Raw genomic sequence first — 19,304 nt, 5'->3', positions numbered from 1 at the left:
GGTTACCTTTTTTTGCCTGAGTATATTTGGCTATAATAAGGGACAGATTAAGACCCTGTTCAATGGTGCCTTTGCATTGCCTAAAACCATATTGCATTTCGGAGATAATATCTTTAGTGCTTAGCCAATCGTGTAATCTATTTAAAATAATTCGCCCGGCTACCTTCATGAGGGAGTCTAAAAGTGAGATAGGGCGGTAATTGGCGGGATTATCCCTCGCGCCTTTTTTAAAAATCGGGACGACAACAGCCGATGGCCAGGTGGAAATGAAACCAGTGGAATTCAGAGAGTTCAAAGCGTTAGTGAGCAGTGGGGCCCATAAGTCAGGGTGTGACTTAAAAACGTCTATAGGGACACAGTCAGGGCCTGGGGCTTTCCCGGAGGGGCTGTCATTTAAAGCCATTAGTACTTCATCATGGTCAAAAACAATATTTAGGGGAAAAGAAGAGGGGGTAGTTGAATCAGGAGGGGATATGGATACAGAATCAGTTTCAGAAGGTAGAGTGACCAAGTTAGTAGGATTGTATAGAGAGCTGAAATGAGTGACCCAGGTTTCGGGGGTGATGGCTGAGTCCAAGGACGAAGGCTTGGAAAATCAGAAAAAGGGGGCATTGACTGCCCTCCAGAAGGCGGTGTTATCTTTATTTTCGGAGGCTTCCACCAGGGCTGCCCAGGCCGACAATTTCAGCTGTTTTTTCCTTGCCTGGCGTTTGGTACAGTAGTTATGTCTAGCGATCTGGATCTCATGACGGTTTCTAGGGTTGGATTTCAGAGCTGCTTTCAACACGCGCAAGGCTTTAGAGCAGTCCCTGTCAAACCAACCGTGGGGGGAAGGGGCAGATTTCTTTGGCGCGCGCGCAAGAAGGTTTTTGATTTCTGTCATGATTACGGAGAACGAGCTGCATATTGTCTGTGGGGTTTCCGTAGATGACAGGCAAATTTGAAAGTGATCATAATTATTGGTAACCAGGTTTATTAGGAAAATGGAGGGGACTACTTTGTCCCATTTGAGGAAAAGGCCCATGGTGGTGCCCAGCTGCAGGGGAGGGGAATAAGTGGTGTTCTGCCTGGCCGGGCCTTTAATATTCGGGGTTAGTTTTAAGGTAACCTCGATGGGGTAGTGGTCACTGATAGGAATTTCAAGGGTCTCCCAATTGGTTATCAAGCCTGAGTACCTTGTGGATATGAGTGAGTAGTCGATCGTGGTATGACAACCTCTCCCATTATAGGTGGGTTTAAAGGACTTAAGGGGAGAACATAAATCATTAACAAAGGATAGATTGAAATAAAATAATAATCCGTTTAACAAGTCTCCCAATTTAGAGTGACAGAAATGGTTAGGGTAATCATCCATTTCAGTCATCCGACCACAAGTGCCTCTGATATTCTGAGAACAAAGCGGGCAGTTGAAATCACCTGCCAGGATAATTAAAGTATCAGAGTTGTTTTGGGACTCTTTGTTTATTAGGTCGGATTTTAATCCGTTAAACACCGGGTCCAAGTATGCATTTGGGATGTTATTATAGAGATTGACCAGAACGACATTATGAATGGAGCCGCCGGACAAACTGATTAATTGGTAGTAAGAAGACTGTGTAATATAGGTTGGTTTTAATCGGAGTTCTACAGAGATGTAGGTCGTGAGTCCTCCCTTGTGTCTGCCATAAGGACTGGGGGAGGCTGGGGTGTGAAAGGTCTGATAACCTGGAAGATGAAGCTCTGTAGGGGTCCAGGTTTCCTGGAGGCAGATTATACTGTATCGGGAGACGATTTGAGTCCATGCAGGGTTAGACAGCTTGTCAAGGAGACCTGCCACGTTCCAAGACAAGAGACTGTCTTCCTGCAAGGGCTCAAACGTACAAAGAGTACCAGGCGGCGAGTCTGTTACAGCCTTGGCAGTTTCTATAAAAGGCGGGGAATTTGTCAAGAGATGAAGGTCCCTGTGGATCAAATGGGGGGAATGGAGGGTGGTAGTCAGGACAACCGGCGGAAACGGTAGCACTGGAAGTGAAGGATGGGAAACAGTGGCAAGAGGTGATTTCCACCCCATGGTGGTACTAGGCAACGTATTAATCGTGATGTTAGGGTTGTCTGGTACTAAGGAGGGTGACTGAATACTCATTTGAGATGAATTGTCAGCCATCGGTCCAGGGTGAGAGAGTCAGTCCTGTTCGTTCAGATCCGAGAGGGTAGCGTAGCTGTTAGAAGTGGGAATAGTGAAGTGACATATCTCGGGAGTGGCCCTCGATAAGAGGTATGAAGGTGTGGGATGTGTCAAAAGGGAGCGGGGGTAAAAATAACTTAAATCGGCCGTTGAAATTCCGGAGCCCCTACGCGGGGAGTACCAGTCCACAATATGAGGGAGCACTCTATGATCTCGAAAATTAATGATGATGACGTCTCCCTGTTTGTCCTTGGGTCTAGGGCCCAGCCAATTTAATCTCCTGACGTGTAGAATCTCACCATTGATTTCAGGGGGGAGCGGTCTATTCTGAGTCAGCCAGTGTACTACTTTATTTTTGAGTTCCTGGAAGCTCTCCGTTTTACCCTGGGCAAGAACTGGGACGCCAATGAGGGTGACTATATAAGGTGCTGCTTCAGGGGGCAAGTCAATGTGTGAGCTTCTATCTAATTTGTCAGCTGAGGAGGGCTGCCTATAGAAGTTAATACCCCGGGGGTCTGTGGAAATGGGAGTTGGATCTTCTCTAATTGCTCCTTTGACGGAAGATTGCATCTGTAGGGTAGACAGGGAAGCTTGTGTGTTCTGTATTTGGTTGTATGGGTTGGTCTGGGTAGTCGTTAGAGTGTGAGGTAGAGAATGGGTGACCGAGGGGTTTTTACGTAAATGGGAATTCAATTCTGTGTTTGAGGCAAGAAGAGACGCATGCGAGACTTCCAAAGATGCTAGCTGTGATGCGATGTTCTTAACTCTCTCTAAAAGAGGTGAGAGTAAAGATCTTACCAAGTGCTCTATGTCGGTAAGTAAATTAGAATAAGGGGAAATAGGAGGCTGCGTGGAAGATACTGGGGGCCTAGTATGTGTGGGGGACCGTGTTGGTTGGGGCGTATTTTGAGGCGCATCCAAGTGGCCATCCTTTCTCCTTTTTTTTGGTGGAGCAGACCGGGTGGATTTTGCTATTGCCTTCGAGCGGCTGGGTCTGTTATTTCCCGGTTTTCGCTTAGGGGTCTTAACAATGTGGGTAGGTGATAAATCCACGGGAGGGGTGCCGACAGTGAGTTGAGAATTGAGGGAACAAATTTCAGGCTCGGTGGAAATAGAGGCTATGTCTATTGGATCATGATGAGGCGCAGATGGGCCAGGATCAGGGATTGAATCAAAGTCATTATCCCTAGGTGGCGGTGAAATGGCCTGTTGAATATGGCCCATTGAAGATCGCTTCTGAAAAGCGGGGTCCAGTGATAAGCGGCGTTCCGTGATGGCGATCTCTTTTTCTAGCACGGAAGCGGCCCTGGTAATAAAGTGGTCGAGTGTCCCCCTGACTGAGCCCCCAACCAGAGAAGGCCTTCGTTTAGTCGTGTGAGAGGACATATTGGTTAACTTGGTAATATCGAAACGCAGATCACATAAATGCAGTTATACCATGTGGAGAGTAAGACACTTAAGCCTGTCAGGAGTCTATGGCGGGCAGTTCCTGTAAATCCAGAGGGAGACAAGGCACAAGTCAATCACCTGGTTCAGGGAAGGTAGGCGACCTTGGAGTGGGGAGGACAGGGGGGGTGGCCCAGCCTCGATCGGCCTTGGACGGCCCGCCCTTAGCCCGGGCTTAGCCCGGCGTGTCCCGCTGCGCGTCCCGCGAAGCGGGAGGCGCGAGGTCACTTTGAAGGCCTGCCGGTGTAAGGGGAGGGGCTGCTGCTGATGACGCTCCCCCTCGCTGCCTCAGGGCCCTCTGGTCACAGTAGTTGCTGTATCGGTAAATCCGTTCGCCGTCCGCTGCGCGTCCCGCAAAGTTAAAACTAAAGGAGATCCGCATCAATCCGCATCAATGGCAGTATAGAAATACAGCTGGGCAAATGAAGTATAGCGATGTCTTTTGTTAAGATGGTGGGGGGCTGGAGCAGGAACGAGGACTTAGTCAAGCGGGGCTCCCAAGGCTGTGTTGCAGGCCACCTCCGCAAGACCCCAAGGGCTCACTTGCTGTGGCTGCTTGCTAAAGGGCAGCTGCGCTTGTCACCAAAAATCACTGCTAGCACCCTCTGTCTCCAATAGACTTCCGAACCGGTCTTTCTCACTCCAGGCTAGACAGGTAAGGCCGGATTGTAATTGTGGGATTGGCGAGGTTAGGCAGGGTCTTGGCGGCGTGAAGCAAAGCAGTGCTGAGCCAAACCGCGAGGTGAGGGGGAGGGGGAAGGGAGGCAAGCTCCGCAGGTCTTCCTCGCTCGCACGTTAGCCCCTCTCCGCCAGTCTCTTCCCCGCCTCTCACCTCCACTCTCTCGCTCTCTAAGGTGTCGCAGAGTCTCGCTTGCTCCGCAGCTCTGTAGGTCCCACAGCTCTGCAGCCGCTCTACCAGATATTGGGGGCCCCTGCATCATCAAATGAGAGGGAGACCAGAGATAAATAGATGGACTACCAGGATATCACCCATTAACGAGCATCGAGGTGGTACAAGATAAATGTAAAAGTATTACCTACAAGCATGGACTGAAGAAGATAACCAGTCTGAACATTCATCAGTAGTTTCACCTCATTAAGAAGAAAGTACATGTGTTATCCAATGTGAAGTGTAATCACCAGAAGTTAGAGAATCAGGCTTATTTTTTCAGCTCGAGCCATGGGATTAATTTAAATCAAGCTCATGTGAAATGTGAATAACATCAAGTGCTACTTTGAATGGGGTGCATATAGGAGGAGTGTAATGGAGTCCTGTAAAGGACGTTTGTTCCAACAGCTTGTGTGACCTATAGTTGTCTGTTACTGAGTATTTATAAACAAATTAATCTTTACACCCAAATAAATGGTGTGGACAATTGTTTATGCAGCACATTGAGCACATGTTTGTGATCGTGCCTTTGTCTGCCTTGCATAGAACAGTGAATGAAGTAATAAGAAACCTACATTTAAGTAAATTTAAGGTTCTAGAAATATGTACATTGAGACAATAAGGTTTAAAAGTTTCCTGGGTTGACACAATTATATTTATTTGTGCACACAATAACATCAGCATGTGGTTGTCAAAGATCAACTTAGCCTCAACCACGTTGTTGAGAGTGAAATCCTACTTGCTTCATTCACCTTTAGTTACAAAATGTAAAGTGAAAATGTGTGATTCAGGGACAGTATATGAAAAGTGATAACATAGAACGTAGCTGGCTGTTTGTCAGACTTTCGAGGATAAAAATATCAACATGCCAAGAGAGTGTGGTCAACAATTCGCAATAATGTGTATATATAGCGAAGGAGCCTGCTCTGGCCCGGAGGGGACCCCACTGCATACAAAGCAGGTCCGTGCCTCTGATTTTCCTTTGGCACAGTTGGAACGACGTGGTCGTTTGAACATGGCGAAAGTGAGCAGTGTCCCAACATTACCTGTAAACAGCTGCTTTAATGTTGCAATGTTTTGGGGAAATTACGGCACCTATTCAGGAGTGTGATAAATGGCAAAAACTATAATAACCACAACGCTTAGCCTGCATACGCCTACTCAGGTGGAACTTTAAAAGCTTAAATGATGACAGCTGACCCGTTGTTTCTTTTCATGCAGAGCCAGTGATCAAGGGTATCACCCGAAACGCGTATGGCTAAAGATGCAATGCTGAGAGGATTTTGTTGGAATCTGCAGCCTGCTCAATAAAACAATAAGAATCCACGACGTGTGTGGCTTTTTCGCTTTTTCAAGCGCTTCATTTGGAATATGTACGGCCTGCTCTGGCCCGGAGGGGACCCCACTGCATACAAAGCAGGTCTGTGCCTTTGATTTTCCTTTGGCACAGTTGGAACGACGTGGTCGTTTGGACATGACTAAAGTAAGCAGTGTCCCAACGTTACCTATAAACAGCTGCTTTAAGAACTTTGCAATGTTTTTGGGAAATTACGGCACCTATTCAGGAGTGTGATAAATGGCAAAAACTATTATAACCACAATGCTTAGCCTGCATACGCCTACTCAAGCGGAACTTTAAAAGTTTAAATGATGACAGCTGACCCGTTGTTTCTTTTCATGCAGAACCAGTGATCACGGGTATCACCCGAAACGCGTATGGCTAAAGATGCAATGCTGAGAGGATTTTGTTGGAATCTGCAGCCTGCCCAATAAAACGATAAGAATCCACGACGTGTGTGGCTCCTTGGATTTTTCGAGTGCTTCATTTGGAATATGTATATATCTATATATATATATATATATATATATTCACTGAAAAAACCATAGGTTTCACACATGTTATAGTTAGCTGGACATTTCACTCGTAAAAAACCAATGAAATTCCCCTGTTATAGTTAGTTCAGCTAACTATAACTCGCGCGCCCGCAATCCACTGCTGATGACGTCACATATTACATCACTCATGACATGGTCAGTGACATCACTCATGACATCACTGATGACATCTCAAATGACATCACTGATGACATCACTGATGATGTCATCAATGTGATAAATTACCACATCTTCTCACACCCTAATATAACCTTTGATACACCGACTCAAAATTTAAGAGTTCCATTCTCAAAACCATACTTCATCTGCGGCGGCAGCTTCACCTGGTTCGGTTCCTCTGGATATACACCCTCTGTTTAAGAGGGTGCATATACGGTGCAATGCTCTTCTCTCTTATGCAGACACCAGCATTCCGCTAATAGAGAGCAAGATACAGCAGCACACGTGCGGCACCCTATAATTTTTGCCATGTCTTTTTTTTCCTCTGTCCCTCAATTAACACAACAGCTCTTTTTAGAGCCACCTAACATCTAAACACTTTTTTAATTCTATTTTTTTTATGATTCTGCCGTGCGCGACCGTGCGCGCACCTCGCGACGGTGTGCGTACCGTGCGCGCACCGTCGCGCGCACCCCGCGATTTTTGTAAAAAAAAAAAAATGTTTTTTCACCCTTCATGGTCCTTCAGGGACCCCCTGACAAAAGCTAGGGGGTCAGGAACTCTGTACCCTACCCCCTTTTCACGTTCTCCACCTTTCTTTTTCACTGTCACACACAAAATGGCGGTCAACACTTCCTGATTTTGACCGATTCGAATGTTGACTGACATGAATCCACCAATCAGAATTACGCTCACGCACGGCACCGTGCGCGTACCGTGCGCGCACGGTGCGCGGCTATAGATATTTATGTGCTTTTAACTGCAATTTTCTCAGGAACTACTGAACAGATTGACACCATATATGCAAAAGGCACATGCCTGACCTGAGGACTACCTCTTTGCCAAATTTCAAGTAATTCTGTTCAGCCGTTCGGGCTGTACCTTCGACTATGGGAAAATGCATGGGGAAAACGCGTTTTGGGACCCCCCTTTTTTCTCAGTCCCCGCTTGACGAATCACCCCGAGACTTTCAGGGTAGGAGCTGAGCGGAGCGACCCATTAGTTTTGAAAAGTTATTCAAAATAGAATTTTCAGTTTTCCTATGGAAACACGGTCCTAACTATAACTATCTACTGGCGACCGCCAGTAGATAATATATATATATGTATATATATATATATATATATATATATATATATATATATATATATATATATATATATATATATATATATATAATTTCACAGTGGGAAAAATAGAGATTTAGCCTGGCGCTGATTCTCAGATCCCCGTTTTCCCTCACAGGGAATAATCCATATGGTCCACTTTAGTTCATGACTGAGAAAAACACACAATACGATTCAGAGATCCGTGTAAAGTCTTTATTTCAAAGTATGTTTTTTTCAACGGTTATTATTCCATAATTCTTCATTTACAAAACATGACATCCACAGCCAACACGTGTTTCCCAAATTAATTGCTTCTTCAGGACTGCTGTGTAAAGTGACAAAAACACTAGGTTTAGTATCAACATCACACTAATGCAGATTATTCTTGCATAAAAAACAAAGTGAAATTATACATTGAACTTATTAAATAACCTACTACTACATCACAAAACAAAAATTTAATGGTATTGGAAAATATAGTTGCCCTAATTGCATTGACAATTTTTGAGCTAACCAAAATCTACCCTAAACTTAACAATAATGAAAATAGAACTGAACGCAAAAATAATACAGCTAACATCAAAAACAAAACAGTTTCCAATGCTATTTGGCATATTAAAAAAACATAATAAATGCTATAAGACCAATTACCACCTGTTGATAATGGTCCTGTCTACAAAATTAATCAATTAGATATTTAAAACTCCTCTTTAGTTCAGACAATGTCTTCACAATAAGTGACAAACATTACATGTACAGGAAAAAATAGTGCTAATACTGGATTCACTCTTTTTGTTAAAAACATACCTAAGATGATTGATGAGTCATTGCTAGCTATTTTGTAGCTTTTCTTATAATATATATGAATATTATATAAAAACATAAATACACCTTCAAAAGTAATAAATCAGAAAAATCTCCACGTTCCACTTATTTTTTTTATCATTCGTCTTGTTTACAGTAATATCATCATATATCTAAAAAAACTAATATTTATGAATATCATTGTAAAATGTATCTAATAATTAAGACATTTTCCCAAACTGAATGTACAGCCTTGTACTAAAATTATACAATGTATTCCTACCAACCTTCCTATTTCTTCAAAATGATGCAACCAATTTAACCTAATATATTACAAGAGCATACATTTCTTCTCTATTCTGCGATTAAATGCTCTCCATTGGCTTTGATTATATGAAAAAATCTGAAAAGACCAGCAGAGGAACAAAGAAGCGGTTATAGCAGCTCCAAACTGCCAGATCATATTACCTATTCATCTATTTGGACAAAAGCAAGCCTCTCCCTTGCATAGCGCGTCTTAGAGCAAAGGGACGATACAGATATACACACTGGGCCATATTCTCAAGGAGCTATTGGCACCTTAACGCAGCCAAATTTGTGATAAACTTACCACCCCATTCAAAGCTGGTGCAAACAGCCCATATCACCAGTTTTCCGGCGATAGGAGCCGCAAAAAACATTGCCACGGATGACCCCGGCAACTATCGCTAATGAGATGCAGAGGAGGCGTTCCCGAGCAAAAAGCCGCTACAACACCACACCACAACATTCTCAACGACCAGCCTGATCTGCGATAAGATCACAAAACATGCGATAAAGCGCGTTAGCACCAGGAAACTAACACCTGCTCCAACCTGGTGCAAAGTCAGACTACAACCTGCACCACAAAAGAGAGCCCAGCCCAGAGCCACACCTGAAGAACAACAGATGCCATGGAGCCACAGAACATGCATCCCGGAGCCCTAAGAGGGCAACAACACACACTGCCATCACCCCCAGGACCCTACCTGCCCCCACCCCCCAGGGCCCCACTCCGGGCACCACCCACCCACACCCAGACAAAGATATGTCACATCAACCACACAGAAACATATACCAAATAACCCGCATGATGTCGCACAATCACATCTGGTGACGCATGTGTCGTCACAAAAATGAGCATCACACATTCACCTTCGAAGCAACAAATGAAAATTAATTAAAATAAACACAGAACAGAAATGAAGACACATATCGGCTCCCCTCGGGACAATCCATAGGTCACAGCCTGCAAGACAAAAATCATGATGAGAAGGTGTGTCCTGTGCACATCAAAGGACAGAGAGAGCGCGAAGGAGAGAGAGAGAGCAAAGGAGAGATAGAGCGAAGGAGAGAGAGAGCGAAGGTGAGGGAGCGAGAGAAAGACGGACAGTGAGGGGGAGCGAGAGAAAGACAAGACAGATAGGGGGAGAGAGAGCTTGAGAAAAGAAGAGAGGGACAGGGAGAGAGAGTGCCGACACTGCGCACCAAGGCCACATTGCCCACCTGCTGTAACCGGTGTGTCTCCAACCACGTGCTGGCATGTAGTGCAGTTCACCAGGTCCCACATCTGAGACAGACCCGCCATCTGAAACAGAGTCCAGATACTTGAATGGCAAAGTACATACAACTGCACAAGACATCATCGCCTGACTGCCCCTGAGCACCCAGGCCTCACTGCTCACCTTCCGCCACCGGCGTGTAGGAAAGAGGGCCCACCACGTGCCGCTGCAAGCCACAAGCCCGGGGCCCGCAGACATGGCACCCTCCACATCATGCAGCCCCGCTCCGCAGGCCACCATATCTCACATTTGGTGCTGGGTCTTGATTACTCCATGGCAGAGGACATACCAGTGCACCCAGCCTCATTGTAGGCTGCACACCCGCTCAGCCTCATAGGTGCCACTAACTCTGTGATCCAGGAGGCAACACCACGTGGTGGTAGGCCAGCACTGCCTACTGGCTAAGGCCTACACTGCGGTCCAGCAGGGCACACACAACCTGAGCCGGCGGGACCGCCGGGACGGTGCATCATCGCAGGCTGCACACCCTCTCAGCACTTAAGGTGCCCTTACCTCAGTGCACCAAAAGTCACCGTCCCGTGGCAGTGTGCCTGTGCCGACCGCATTGTATCCGGTGCCACCAAGTCTGTGCCCCCACAGTCATGGACCCTCTAGGATTGGGTATCGTGGTGCGGATGCCATCATGTCCCCTCCGGGTCTGCGGAATGTGATGTCGCAGGCCCCTGGGCACCCATGCCTACATGCACACCACACAGATACACCCCGAGAGAGGTTGGAAATGGCGTCGTGCACGTGCACCCGGCCCTTTTTATTGGCAGGGTCACATGTGCTGTGACGCTTGTGCTGGTTGGGTGTGGTGTGGGTGTAAACCAGCCATGAGGGAGTGGCCGTGGCATGCTGACAACTAGACCTGTGAGCAGCAGATCACTACAGGGGAGTCCTGGCACATGTGGTGTTGTTGTCTTCCCTGGAGCGTAAGCGTAGTGGGCTGGCCTGGCGTATGCCACTCCAGCGTAAGGGTTTGAACAATGACCCCAAGGGTCTGTGTGTGGTTCTGTACGGGGCTGGACAAGGAAGTAACAAATGTGTTGCGTCAGCGCCACCCGGACGACAATCGACAATGTGTCACCCTATGACCAAAGTCCAACGACATGAGTCACATGGACGTAAGAGGAATCCACTGACCCACCATCCATCCATGCTACCACACTTTAAAGACCATAGAGACGACACATCTTTTGATTCGGAATGTTTAATGCACATTCATTGGAGTGTTGCATCTGGGGTGGTACAGAGCCATGCAAACCCCACTTTCAAATGTAGGCCCGGGGAGGGAATGACCAGGCCAAAGGAAGTGGAAGAGTTCAGTCCACAGTCTGATAGCAGTGTCATTGGCGATGGAACAGGTTATGGCAGTCCATGTCGAGGTTCAAGGTGAGTGTTGCAGAGTGTATCGGGGGACAGTGGAAGGTGATGATGCAGAGGGCAGAACCAAGATGAAACCGGCCATGAGGCGGAGATGAATGCTATTGCTTCCTTCTGACCACGAGGGCAGATTCATCCGCATCTTCATTCTGTGCAATCTCATGTGCCTCACTTGTGGGTGGTGCTGGCCTCTTTCCAGCGCTGTGTGGCAGTCACACCTCAGGGGCCGGAGGTGGAATGTCTGCTGCACTGTGTGGCACTGACACATCAGGGGCGGAGATGTGGTAGCAGCAGCATGCAATGTAATGTTGCCAAGACGGAAGTGATGCTGTTCGGTGAGGCCAAACTCATGTGGACTCCTGACTGGTGGCCTCAAGACCTTGGCCCAGTCCCTGAGCCCAAGCAGGTAGTAAAAAATCTAGGGGTCCGACTGGACCAGGAGCTTTCCCTAAAACATCATGGAAACCAAGTGGTGGGCTCTTGTTTCCACATCATCGGTTTGTTGCGGAAAGTGTTTCCTTTGCTGCCAGACTCTACTAGAAAAACCTTGGTGCAGGCTCTAGTATTGAGTCGATTGGATTACTGTAATGGACTGTTACTGGCGGCAAATGAAGGAGTAATTTCCAGACTCCAGGTGGTCCAGAATACCGCTGCTCGTCTTGTCTTAAACCGGCCCCCTCGCACTCCCTCCAAACCTCTGCTGACCAAGCTTCATTGGCTATCCATTAAACAGAGGGTGAAGTTTAAAACCTGTTGTATTATACACAAATGTTTACATGGGAGAGGCCCTGCTTACCTGTCCAACAAATTCTCCCCCTATGTACCCACGCACTCTGAGAGATCCAGTGAACAGGCCATGCTGTGTGTACCCAGAGCAAAAAAAGCAAGACAGGGAGCTAGAGCCCTTTCAGTTGCTGGCCCAATTCTATGGAATAGCCTCCCAATATCTCTGAGACTCTGTGATGATCACCTTCCTTTCAGGAAACAATTAAAAACGTATCTATTTCAAAATTAACATGATATACTGCTTGGACTCTTTTCTTGTATTATGGTTGGCCAAAGGTGCGGAGATACTCCTTCGGAAGTCGATTCCAGCGCGGTATAAACTCGCAAATAAATAAATGCATCGGGGCCAGGCCTTGTGGCAGCAATGCCATAAGGATGGTTTTGAGGTAATTGTGGAACCCAGCTACCTCTCACCGGTGTGCAGCCGTGACAGCCGCTCTTTCCACATCGTGGCTGTTTCGGAGAGGCTGCCCATTTGCTGCTGAACAGTGGACATTCCGACAACATCACGGCTGTGTGTTTGTACTTGTACATTATCAACTCACATTTCCCTGCAATGCCACTTGTGATTGGCCAGTGTCTACACCCAGTCGGCAGCAGTTGTGTCTTCTGTTCTGTGGTGAACCTGTTGCGGTTTGTGCCACTTCATTGTCAATGTTGATGTGCTGTGCATGTGATGTGTGTGTGCTGCATTTTGGGGGAGTCGCCCCTGCAGCTCTGAATTGTGTGCCCCTTATCCCTCACATGCGGTGTGCCTCTGACTTCTGTGCTCATACAGTGGTGAAATGTTGCGTACTTGGGTACATAGTTCTCTTGGTGGGAGTTGTGGTCTGGGGCATGGTTTGTCCGCAGCTGTGCTCTACTTACTTGTGCATGTGTGCCATTGTGCCCATCTCACCCCCCGTCCTCTCAGTCCCTGGTTGTTACTCGCCCTCTTGCTGTTGTGTCCGGTCCTGTTGAGCACAGTCCGGTCCCCCTACTCCTACCACCGTCTCCCCACTGATGACTGTGGACACCATTTCCACCATGTCATCCAATTCCTCCTGTGGCGCTGGACTCCCACCTCCAGCCTGCATTGCTGCCTTCCAGTTATTGGTGAGTTTCAGCTTGGTTTTGCGCTTGACGTCATTCCAGCGCCTCTTGACCTCGTCCATTGTCCTCTTCAGCACACCGACTGCATTCACCTTGTCCACAATGGCCTGCCATAGTCCATTTTTTGTCGCCAATGACACAGTGGAGGTGACGAACAGTTGTTGATGGTGTTCAACCACCTCCGTTATCAGGATCCTGTTCTCCTGCGGACTGAAGCGCTACTTCCTACTCTTCTTCTCCTTGCCTTTCCCTGACCCCGAGGTCCAGGCAGGTCCTTCGGGGGGCTTGTGGGGTTCTGGTTCTCCTCCGTACTTGCTCCGGCAACATCCATCGTGCTTGGCTGTTGTTTGGCATTTGTTTGTCAGTTTTTTTTCAACTTTTATGATTGTTCCCGTCTGACGTGTGAGATTTGCAGGCCGGTAGCTGTTTTTTGCTGATTCTTGTATCGCGATTGGCCTCACCGCAGCTTTTTTTGCATTTGCGTTTCGCATTTTTAAGGCGTGCGTTGATTTTAACGCGGCCATTTAGCGCATTATCTGGTGTCTATCGCATGGTACCGCCGTGTTGTGAATACTTGGTTAACACGGCGTAAATTTCCCGAGATAGACTGCGATGTTGTAGGTTGCGTTAAGTTACTTTTGCAATGGTTAGCACACGTTCTTGAGAATCTGCCCCACTAAGCATTAGATCAGTAAAACTACCCCAATCCCAAGCTGAATAACTTGACACATTGAGTCCCTAATATTCCTTGCCAACCCTAAAATCTTTACACTTTACACTTTTCTAGTTTTACCTAGAACTTGTGCTTACCTATTGTGTGCTGTTGCCTTCATCCATGCTGACTCCCGTGAGTAAAAGGCCAGAAAAACGCAGTCTATATATACTCTAGCTTTAGTCGTTAACGAGCACTCTCAATTGACAAATTAGGCAATTCAATTAAAAAATTCAACCATGGATCCGTAGTGCTGTTTAAAAAACATAAATGGCATGGAGAGAGTCCTTCTGGGACCTCACCCTATCAGGCGTAGGGGTTTAAGGTATCCCTACTCTGCCCTCCTATATCTTTTCTTAATCTTATTACAGGACAAGGGCCTGAGTCCTAAAATGGATGCCTCTACATCTTTTTTGATGTTGTGGCAGACAATCAGATCTTTCCTGTAGATCTGTTGGGTCCACGGATCCTCTGCAGAATAACATTTAATCTTCATTTCTCAAAAACTACTGAACGAATTTACACCAAATCACCACTCCACTGTATACCACTCCTCTCTATGCTACTCCACTATATGCAGCTACACTCTAGCCACTCAACTCTAAGCTATTTGACATTGTGCCTCTCCAGTCTACCCCACACCACTGTACGCTATTACTCTGTATGCTACTCCACTGTACCCACTCCACGGTATGCCACTGCGCTCTTTGACACTCTACTGTACTCTAATTCAATCTACGCCACTGCAGTCTACACCACTCCATTGTACGCTATTTCAGAGTATGCAAGTCTACTATACGGCACTCCAATCTACTCCACTTCCCTATACGCCACTCCACTGTATGCCATTCCATTGTACACCTCTCTACTCTACTGCACTCCACTCTACTCTACTCCACTTTATGCTATTCCACTGTATGTCAGCCCACTTTACAGCACTCCAATCTACGCCTCACCACTGTATGCCACTCTACTGTGTGCCATTTCACTGTACTTCACTCCACTGTACGCTCCACTCCACTCTAAAAAACTCCACTGTATGTTATTCCACTGTATGAAACTTTGTCTATTGCCACCCGCTCAAACTGAACCTTCCTGTCTTGCATTCATCTGGCAATCAGGACAGGTTCTATAGAATTCCTCTGTGTCTCTGTGTGTCCCTGGACAGTAGAGCAGAGGGTCCAACCTTTCCTGTGTCTTTCTAATCCCTCTATGTCCTGCTAAGGACACTTCATGGGTCAGGGACAACAGGAAATTCCTGTGCACTAGCCTCTTGCTAGTTACTCGCTCAGGATTCACCAGCTTGCTATAAAGTAGGCCATCCTCCCAGCCAACATAGTGTTTCCCGACCACTCCTCTGCTGACCTGGTCCTGGGCTTCCTTCCAAAGCCCCACAAGTGCGGGAAATCTTCCCGGGTAGGCTCTTGAGCAGCAAGCAAACCCTGTAGCTCTAGAATAGACCCAGACTCCAGCATCCAGTCTGCTTCAGGAACCTTATCCTCTTCTACCTCTGGGGCAGTAGAGATGAACTCCTTGGCCATTCCTGCTTATTCCCAAAGACACCATTATCATTCCTAGTTCTCTTGGACCCTCCTCTAGTCCCATGGGAATTACCCTGGCCCTTACACTCCAGTTTGGAACCAGTCTGTGGAGAGTGCCTTTCACCCTTTAGCTTAGAACCGTGCGATTCTAGCCCTTTGTGAACATTGTTACCTAACCACTTCTCAGCCAACACTGCAGGCTCCTCTGCATCCCTCTCTGTGAAATCAACCAGTTACTGCCTAAGTGGGGGACAGCACTACTCCTTGAGTCATTCTGTCCGCATGAACTAGTTAAGGGACTGAAAGTCCTTGGCCTCCATTCCTCTCATCCACTAATTCCAAGCGCACATGCATCATGAATACAAGTCTCAAACAGAACATCATCTGCTCTTCTGCAATTCCAGAATTTCTGAAGGTACTGAGCTGGATTGAGCCCAAACTATCTAATCGGAGCTTCCTTCGTCTGCTAATAGACCATCTGGTCTGCCACACAAGTGACCTCAAAGCTCACAAACCATTCCAAGATGCCCTGGCCTTCCACATACGTATGCACAATATCTCTTGAAACCTTGGCCACAACTTGGGCTTAACTGGATATAGAGTCACTTATCCCAGATGGAATTGTCATTGCTGCCATCCTAGGTTTCTCTTTCAAGGGCTTTCATTTTCCCCTCCAGCTCTCTTTCCTTTTTCTTCTGTTTCTCCTCCCACTCTGTTTCTCTATTTCTCGGGCCCATTCCTCCTGCCTTTCTCGCCTCTTCTCTTCTTGTTCCCGGTAAGCTAGTCCTAGATTCTTTCTGGCCTTCTCCTCTTCCTTAGCATTTCTGAAGCGCAGCTGCAAGCTCAAGGTCTCTGCTAGACTCAACCTACCCAAGGGATTTACTCCTGGAATTGATGACAGTGGTACCCTAGAAATTTGAGGTGGTGTACACACCTGGGGCATTCAAGAAACTAAAGTTACTGAGTGTCTTGGTGAAGCTCTAGAAATGCATTAGGCAACACACCTTGTGTGTGTCTTTGATAGATCTGTCCTAAGGAAATCCTAGAGCTTGAGTCCATAGTACTCACTTCCTGGGTTTCTGACATGGGTCCCTTCCCAGAGTCAACTACAGTCTCATCACCTTCGCCCACTGTCTCAAACTGGTCCCTAATGATTTTAGCATGGACCTTTCTGTCCATACTCCTGTGAACCCTCAACCCTCTGTCCCTACATAAATCTTTCATCTGATCTATGGGCATTGTTCTGAGGTCTATTTCCAGCCCTGTTTTCTCCGTTGTCTATGTGTGCCGACTGTGCGTAAAACAGGACTTATTGTACTACAGGCGTAAATTTGAAATGGCATACCTGTATCTAAGGCTCCTAAACGTTAGGTGCCCCACCGCTTGCTGCCAATTTTCAGAACCCCAATCAGAGGGCCACGTGGGAAGAAGGAGCTACTGGGCCCAACCGTGGGGGTTGAGACCTTTTACTCCTGATGTCCCAGGGCCCGTCCTTCCGTGGATCCTGAGCAACTGGGCCAGGTACCCCTTCAGCACTCGACTTTCAGCGGTAGCGCTGGTCGAGCATCGAAGTCTTCTTGGGGGAACTAGACACAGGGGGGCGAACATAGGCTCACAACTCAAAATACGTTCAGCAGCAGCCATAGATGATTGTCCAGTCAAATATTTTCTTTTATGTAAAAGGAATATTTATATTCAACCACTAAGTGAAATAAGACATTCACAAACAATATACACAGTCCCCTGAAGTCAGGGCTGTAGTATTTTATAGGCGGATCCTTGAGTCTCACTCCTCTCTTCCTAGCCATGCTGATTTATTATAGGCGACATTCAGTTTAAGCCCCACTAGTTGTCAAAGTCTCTGTAGTCCCACTCCGACTCTTTATTAAAGTCAAAAGTGTTCCAGCACCAAAGTGCTATATGGCAGCCATGTTCCCCCCGACCCATAAATCAGTCTTATTCTTACCACTTGGATCTGAGCAACCTTAATCTCTGAGCGCGCCCCCTATACGGGCGCTGAAGCTGCATTGGCTGACTCCAGTAAGTTCCTCACACGTGATCCTGGAGGGACAGCTGTCGAGTGTCCTTGTATTCCTCACGTGTTTCTGCAAAGGGGTGTGGTCCTTGATGTTCCTCCGATGCTGGTAAGTTGGTAGGGATCCTCTCCATGGGTGGAAGCAAGGGGGGTTGCTACGCTCTTGGTGCTGGTCGTCAGTCAGGGCTTGGGCCACTACGGCAGCCTCCTCCTCACTACGCAGGGCACAACCAGACAGTGCTCCTTGCCCTGTCCCAGTGCCCGCCCCAGCATACGGGGTCACTGTCCTCACTGTATACACAGGCTACGGCCTGATCGCCACAGTATCAATCTTTACAACGGCCCCACCTGGGATACAGAGTCACGGATTTAGCTCTGCATATGGGCTACGGCCCAATCAGCACAGCATGTCATACAGGGTCACCGACTTAGCTCTGCATCAGGGCTACAACTTGATGGGTGCAGCAACCTCCTTCTCACACCTTGCTGCTGGGATCCAATCCACAGGATTTCCCACTGGACCTCGCTCCCTCCAGCACTCTGCCCTTCCTCACAGGGCACACTGGTCTTGGCAAGCAGGCAGGCACTGGTGCTCCAGGGTCAGGTGGTCTTGAAGTATATCTGTGACCACTAATGAAATATTTGACCACCTGATCTTATAGCATGTATCTGATTTTTATCATCTTAAATATGTAATTATCAAAAACTCGACCAGGTTTATTAGAATAACATTGAAAATTTAATTTTTGTTTGCCAATAAAAAGACCCACTCTTTTACTAAAAGGGTTAATTGTATTTTAAATCTGATATCTGGTGCAGTTATGAATAACTTTTCAGTTGTTTGCCCAAGGAACTGAATTTGGTGTTAAACGCGTTTATTTTCATATGCCAAGTTCAAAATAGTAGCTCCTATTTAGGAAGCTTTAAAAGCATCCCAATAAATACTTTTGGAAGTGTTATTATTATTATTTTAATAATCAGGAGCAGGAGTTAATAATTTATTTTGATTATCTGCAGATAGTAAGTGTTCATTCTCCATCTATGGTTGTATTTAGGGATATTTTGCAGTATTTCTGAAAATGAAATTAAAGCATGATCTTATATAGCGGTTGGTTTTATTTTAGGATTAGACATCATATGACATATATTTCTACATGAGATTAGGGAATTGTGACTGTGTAGAATGAACATTCGAAAAGAAAATGAAATCTTTACTAGAAGGATATGTGAAAGACCAATGATGCCAAGTCATCTTGGTATTAGACATTTCAATTCAACGAACTTTATTTGGTACATAATAAATATGACCATAAAAGCACATAAAATAACAATATACCAATTGTGCAGACTAAAAACCCATCAAAGGTTAATAAAATACTAATACAAATTGTTTAAAATTACATTAATGGTCCTATAATACAAAATATATAAGCAGAACTGAATAGGCCAGAGCTACACTTACTCATGATGACTGCCACCAGTTATCCTATAAACCTTAAGGCTTTCCTTGTTTTGATCACATAGACAAGGAAGGACGCAATAGCAAGGCTAGTCTTTATATCATGCATTCTATCAGGTATTGGTACACTATTTTGTATGTGTGCAGATTTTCACTTAAAAAAGGGATTTCATGTACTTTTTTTCTACCTTCACGATATATTCTACAGAAGATAGTTACGTCCATTGTGGATTGAGATGTTACATT

The sequence above is a fragment of the Triturus cristatus genome, chromosome 2_2 (genome assembly GCF_964204655.1).
Source record: "Triturus cristatus chromosome 2_2, aTriCri1.1, whole genome shotgun sequence".
NCBI classification, from domain to species: Eukaryota; Metazoa; Chordata; class Amphibia; order Caudata; family Salamandridae; genus Triturus; species Triturus cristatus.
The sequence above is the reverse complement of the archived record's forward strand: the minus strand, read 5'-3'. Positions refer to the sequence as shown.